Below are 6,255 nucleotides of genomic sequence, written 5' to 3' on the forward strand. Positions count from 1 at the left end.
AAGGAGGCAGGACCACGCATCGGGAAGAAGGAGAGGGAATTTGTCCATCTCCTTTTTGTGGCAGTCAGCCCGGGCTGCTAGCTCATACCCGGGTGAAACGGCACACTCAGTTTGCAGGGAGGGCTAAAAACCCCTTCACTTTTAGAAAGGACACCACCCAGGACACAGTCAGGCATCTTTTAAGGCAACTTTTAACTCCCTCTTGCACAGAGAGACTCCCTAGCTCTCTGGGAAAGGCTGCAGCTGACAGGCGTCGTTCTTTCATTCCGCCAGAGGTGGAAGCTAAAGTGATTTCAGGGAAGGGTTATAAAAGGGTTTATAAAAGTTATACCAATTTTTGAATTGTTGTTCGTGACTGGTTCCATGACATTTTCCCCAGAGAAACAGGAAGCAACTCACAAGCACTGGAGGAGCAGCAGATGGAAAAGTCACTTTCTGCACTCTCGTAGTCGTAAGGTTCAGTGAATTTGCACTTTGCCGGATTTTACTCCTGCAGAAAGAGGATTTAGCGAGTGAGTGAGCAGGTGATTTAGGGAGTACCACCGGGTCAGGTCTTTCCCGCTTAGGCAGAAAGCCTCCCCGCTCCCGGCGGTTTAGGCAAAAACCCTACATTTCATCCAAGCCCTAAGCTGTAGTCTAAAAAGCCACCAGCGTGACAGAGACGGTCTGTACCAGAATCCTACAATCGGCCTTTTTTCACTCAAGTGCAGCCTACAGATTGTCTTGCCGAGTTTGTGCAGATGCTCCACAAGCACAAAGCTACAGCAGAAGGTGAGACGAGGAAAGAATTTCAGCTCTCTACCCCAACAGCCCCCAACAGCGAAGACCCTGTGTCTGATGCAGACCACAGATGTGACATCCCTCTCCATGAAAAAACAAACAAAACCAACACAGATCAGAACTTGACGCTGGAGCCACTTTACCCAGCTACCTCCTGCGGTTATTCCCCAACACGACTATACTTCCCTTCAAGAGTTGCAGTCCCCGTCTACCGTGGCGAAGCTCGCAGCAGTTCCCAAAGGCACTTCTGACCTTACGCTCTTTTTTACCTTGCTCGGTGCACCTGGACAGACAGACGTAGGCGCTGAGTGTCTCAGGACAGAACATACACGCAGCCTTCCCAGCACAGGGAGACAGTGGTGAGCAAGGCACTCCCAGCACACCACACCGCTCGCCTCTCCCAGCACGAATTCCAGAATCCCAGCACGAATTCCAGAATCCCAGCATCACAATGAAGAGAAAGGCCTTCCAGAATCACTGGAGGTCCTCTGGTCCAGCCCCCCTGCTCAGGCAGGGTCACCTACAGCAGGCTGCCCAGGACCGTGTCCAGGCGGCTTTTGTGTATCTCATTCTGAAACATACTTTGACAAAGAGCAACCTGACAAGCCCAACTGCAAATGCATTTGCAACACGTGCAACAGGCCCGGCTTGTTGGTGACTCTCTCCTGCCAATTTAAGGCTTCTCTCCACCACACAAGTCAAGCAATACCACACCAGCAAAGCCTTGTCACCATTAGTTCTCTAAAACTGTATCCGACAGCTTCCTAGGTAGAAGGCACAAAATTAACAGAAGCCTGATTATGTTCGTTTCACTGTCTTAACAAAGCAAACCCCAGGCAGATCAATGCAGGAAAACCAGTTGATGCAGCAGGTGAACAAGAAGCTGTCCTCAGCAGAACAGGGTACGGTACTGTGTGCCCAAACGCCTGTGCCAGCTGCCAGCCAAGACCGATACAACCATCCAGAGGGAGCACCTGAACGACCCCGGTTAGCCATACACCCCACACAGGGCTCAGCATTCCCGACAGAATTAAGTCCCTAATTTTTATCAAACCCCCATCATTTTATCAAACATGATCAGGAAGCAATTATTAGATCTGAAAGACTGACGCCACGCTTCCTTTCTATTGGCAGAAGTTCCAGACCTGGAGTCACGGTTTATTAAGGAAGGGCAGAGAGGGGCGTGAGTAACAAATCTTAAAGATGACAAAAAGGGGAAAACATCAGACTCAGAAGACCAGAGGTTCATGGATCTGGCCGCAATGCCCGTTACTGGGAAACTCGCCTGAGCCACAGCAATGTGCTGGTGCTCCCACTCCTTCCAGGCTTCCTCCGGACGGGACTCCCACGTGGCCTGTGTGCTCCGGATCCGCCACTCATTCCCAGCCAGCAGAAACTCTTCTCCCTCCTGCCTGCAATAGCCTTACTTACACTGGGTTTGGGCTTTTGTCTTGATCAGCACTTGATAAGGGAACTGACTCTGAGCAACTGGATGTGCCCACGCCAGTGCTGCAGATGAGGACAGGGACCATTTCTCAAAGGCAGAGCTGTCTTCTTTTCTTCTCAAGTTTTTAAAAGCAATGTGTCTGTGGAGAAAAAAACCAAACAGAACACCTTTGAAAAAAAATCCCAAGTCACAGATATTAAGTACTACTCCTGTATCGCCAGGCAGAAATGCAGCGGTGCTGCTAAGATGCCTTAATAGAGCAGAGCACCAGCTGGCCAGCAGGCAGTAAGGGGAGAGCAGCCGCTGTCAGGGAGCGCCCACCCCAGACAGGGCTTCTGGGGGTCTTGGTTCACATGGGCCTCATCTCCGGGTCAGATGGAGTCCTAATTCAGACACAACAAGGGGGCTGCGTTCATCGGCACGTGAAAGCAATTCAGCTCTTTGCAGGACTGAACTGGTGCGGGAAACGTTCAATCTTCTGCTCCTGATATCTCCTCGTAGCCAGGCAGCTGCAGCCACGCGGTCACTGAGCCATGAACCGCGTTGGGACAGCAGACATCTAAGTGCCTGAGCTCTTTTCAGGGGAGCTGGAATAAGAAGGAATAATTAGTGCTGGAGTCCCAGCGAAAGCCTGTCTGGAAGGACTGCAAAGAGGGCCGTTTTCAGTTCTGAGCCCCAGAAAGGCCAGGAGGAGAGAGGGAACCTCCTCTTGCAGAAGGAGACGAGGGACTGGGGAAGTGGCCGGGAAGCAAACTGCTCCTGGGCAGGAAGGAATAGCTCTGTGTGGCACTGTCGCTGGGATCCGGCATCGGGAAGCAGAGACAACCAACGCCTGGCAGCAGGGGTCATCTGTACGCTCTACGTTTCAACTCTGTGCTGCATTGCCGGGAGAGAAAGGGAAGGAAAGAAGCTGAATTAAGTCACGCACACGAGAGAGACCCAGAATTCTCAGGAAAAAGAGCTACCTCCGTCACATAACTTAGCTGTCAAAATATACGCCGTGCGTTAATAAGAATACAGAATAAGCTCTTAATATGCTGCCCTCCCTTATTGGCACATTCACCCTTTCCTTCCTCCTCAGCTGTCAGTCACTTTGAGCTGGTATCTCTTCTCATTTTGCCCAGCACCTGACCGCAATTGGCACCGAGACCAGAGCGGGAAAAACTATGAAAGTGTGCCTTTCAGCGTATCGTCAGGTTGACAGAGTTCCTTCGTAACAGAGGTCTGCTGGAGTCTCGGCTGCAGTCTGTGAGCGTATCAAACGTATTACCTGCCATTGGGTTTTGAAGGAGGTTTATAAAATTAGTTTTAAACCCTACCAAAAATGAGATAGGGATTAAGATGGAAAAGATGACCATAAAGTCCTTAAACGTAAAAGAAGAATCCTAGTGTCTTAGCAATCTGGCTATAAACTAACTCTTTTTAGCAGGTTAGCAATTTAGGAGAAAGAGAGACAGACAGATGAGAAGACAGAGGTGGGTTTTGTCAAAGTGAATACTGAAGGTGCTCAAATCCTGGTAACTCTGCCTTACGCTAGCACCAACGTAAAAAAACCCCTCAAAACCACGTCGATGGTATTGGTACAAGTAACAGTTGAAGAATCTGTCCTTAAATTTGTTCAAAACAGTAAGAAAGTTAGCATTTGAAGAAACTCAGGTAAGCTGTTTGAAGACTGTCAGCATTTACAGTCAACATTTTCACATGTGCACGTTTTCTATTTGTATTCTTCCATCTTTCATTTGATAGTACTTGCTTTAAGAAGAAATACCTCTTCAAAGGTGCTGGAGTATACAGTTAATTCACCCGAGACAAAGAGGACCCTGTGGGGGTTTCATCTTATTTAGGAATGCAACATCTGGTGCACAGGACCAACAGTAATCGCGGATTACAGGAAACAAAACTACTTGTTTTATAATACTGCCTCGCTTTATGTAAAGAACACGGCGTTTATATAAAACAGGTGCTTATAGTTTTATAGCTGCATTTATCTCTATTTAGTTAAATTTTTCCAAATATGCAGAGAACTCTTGCAAAAGAAGCGGGGTTTCAATCTCTAACGTAGAAAGCGAGAGATCGATTTTGTGTCAGCCACGTTTCTGTTCTGAAAACAGAAATGGTCTCCATTTGAGTGATGCATTAATAGTGCTACGAATCTTTTAGAATCATAGAATGGTTTGGGTTGGAAGGGACCTTAAAGATCATGTAGTTCCAACCCCCCTGCCCTGGGCAGGGACACCTCCCACTAGGCCAGGCTGCTCAAAGCCCCATCCAGCCTGGCCTTGAACGCTTCCAGGGAAGGGGCATCCACAGCTTCCCTGGGCAACCTGTTCCAGTGCCTCACCACCCTGACAGTAAAGAATTTCTGCCTGATATCTAATCTAAATCTACCCTCCTTCAGCTGTAAACCGTTACCCCTCATCCTATCGCTACACTCCCTGATAAAGAGTCCCTCCCCATCCTTCCTGTAGGCCCCCTTTAGGTACTGGAAGGCTGCTATAAGATCTCCCCAGAGCCTTCTCTTCTGCAGGCTGAAGAACCCCAACTCTCTCAGCCTGTCTTCATAGGAGAGGTGCTCCAGCCCTCGGATCTTCCTTCTTAACCCCCTTTTTTCTTCAAAAAAGGAGGACAACCCAGAAAAGAGAAAGAAGGAATGTACTACAAGAGATGAAACAGCTTGGCCAGTGTTACGGCAGAGCAGCCGGGTGGCTCAAGCAGCAACACGATGCTCTTAGGTCCAGGCAGCACCCACACACTTCAGCCAACATGCCCAGAAGGGTCACGTTAAGAGAGCATAAAGGATGATTTTCAAATTACAATGAGCAAAAAAGAAATCAATGTACACAGAAAACTAAGATTTGTTAATACGGAAGCAAAGCGACCTCATTACCTGGTCATTATAGATTTCCAGCACGTTGAAAGTGTTCTGTAAAGACAAGAAGTAATTAGAAGGTAAAACAGACAGGCAACAAACAGCAAAAGCTAGGCTCTGTATTTCAGCAGCTTAAACATTAAGTTTCTGCCCCATGACTTTTCTCTTCTCCCTGTTGCTTATTCCGTGTGCCTGCACTTTCCACAGAACCAAAGCAAGCACCGTGAGCTGCGCTGGAAAACCCGTGATTTCAGCAAAAATCCGGTACTGGTAAACCACTCTTAGAAATCCTTTTGCTCTGAAACAGGATATTTCACCACATCATTCTAGTAAGAAGCCATTTGCTACAGATAGGAGGGTTTTAAAAAATTTAAAACGGTGTTTAAACTTTGAGAGAAACTAAGGGATATTTTCAACATTTCCTACTAAAACTGTTTTCTCTTATCAGAGAAGACTTTCTAAACTCCATCGTAACATACGTTTCAATACACCATTTTATTGTATTTTTGTTGTATTTTCCCCTAGCCAAATGTGCACGAGGAAACCGCTAGCAGACCTCAGGGTGGGCTAGCCAGTGAGCAGGAGGAAAAGCCATCTCTGGAAAGATGCGGTGTCTCAGCCAGAGGTCAGAGACGGAGCCCAGAGTTGGGGCACAGACGACAGCTGGGCTCAAGGCTCTGCTGATCCTCTGGGGCTCTGCAAATGTGGCTGCGTGGGGGAACCTGCAGAGTGACAGCATGCCTCTGGTGTCACTCGTGAGCTTCAACTGCAACAAGCCAGAGAGGCGGCTTTCTGTGAGCTGCCCCAGTGCAAGATGGCAGGTGGTAAAGGCACGGCCCCGTCTCTGGCAGCCTGCGTAGCCAGCCGCGTTGCTGTCGTGCATGTGTGTGGTGCACCCTCAGCCTTGCTACTGGCCTGACCTGCAAACGGGAAAGCAGCAGCCGCATCCAAGGGTCTGGGACAGAGACACCCCCAGGTCTGGGGTGCACCAGGCCGGGCTCCTGCCGCCAGCAAGGACGAAGCCCCGGCTCAGCAGATTTGTAACAACCCTTCGCTACTTGGCAGACACCGGCATCAAGCTTTAAGCTTCGCAGTATTAAGTTCACCAACGCCAAAAAGAAACCTGTTCTGTACCAGGAAGACTACGGAGAAGAAGTAA

The sequence above is a fragment of the Chroicocephalus ridibundus genome, chromosome 3 (genome assembly GCF_963924245.1).
Source record: "Chroicocephalus ridibundus chromosome 3, bChrRid1.1, whole genome shotgun sequence".
In the NCBI taxonomy this organism is placed as follows: Eukaryota; Metazoa; Chordata; class Aves; order Charadriiformes; family Laridae; genus Chroicocephalus; species Chroicocephalus ridibundus.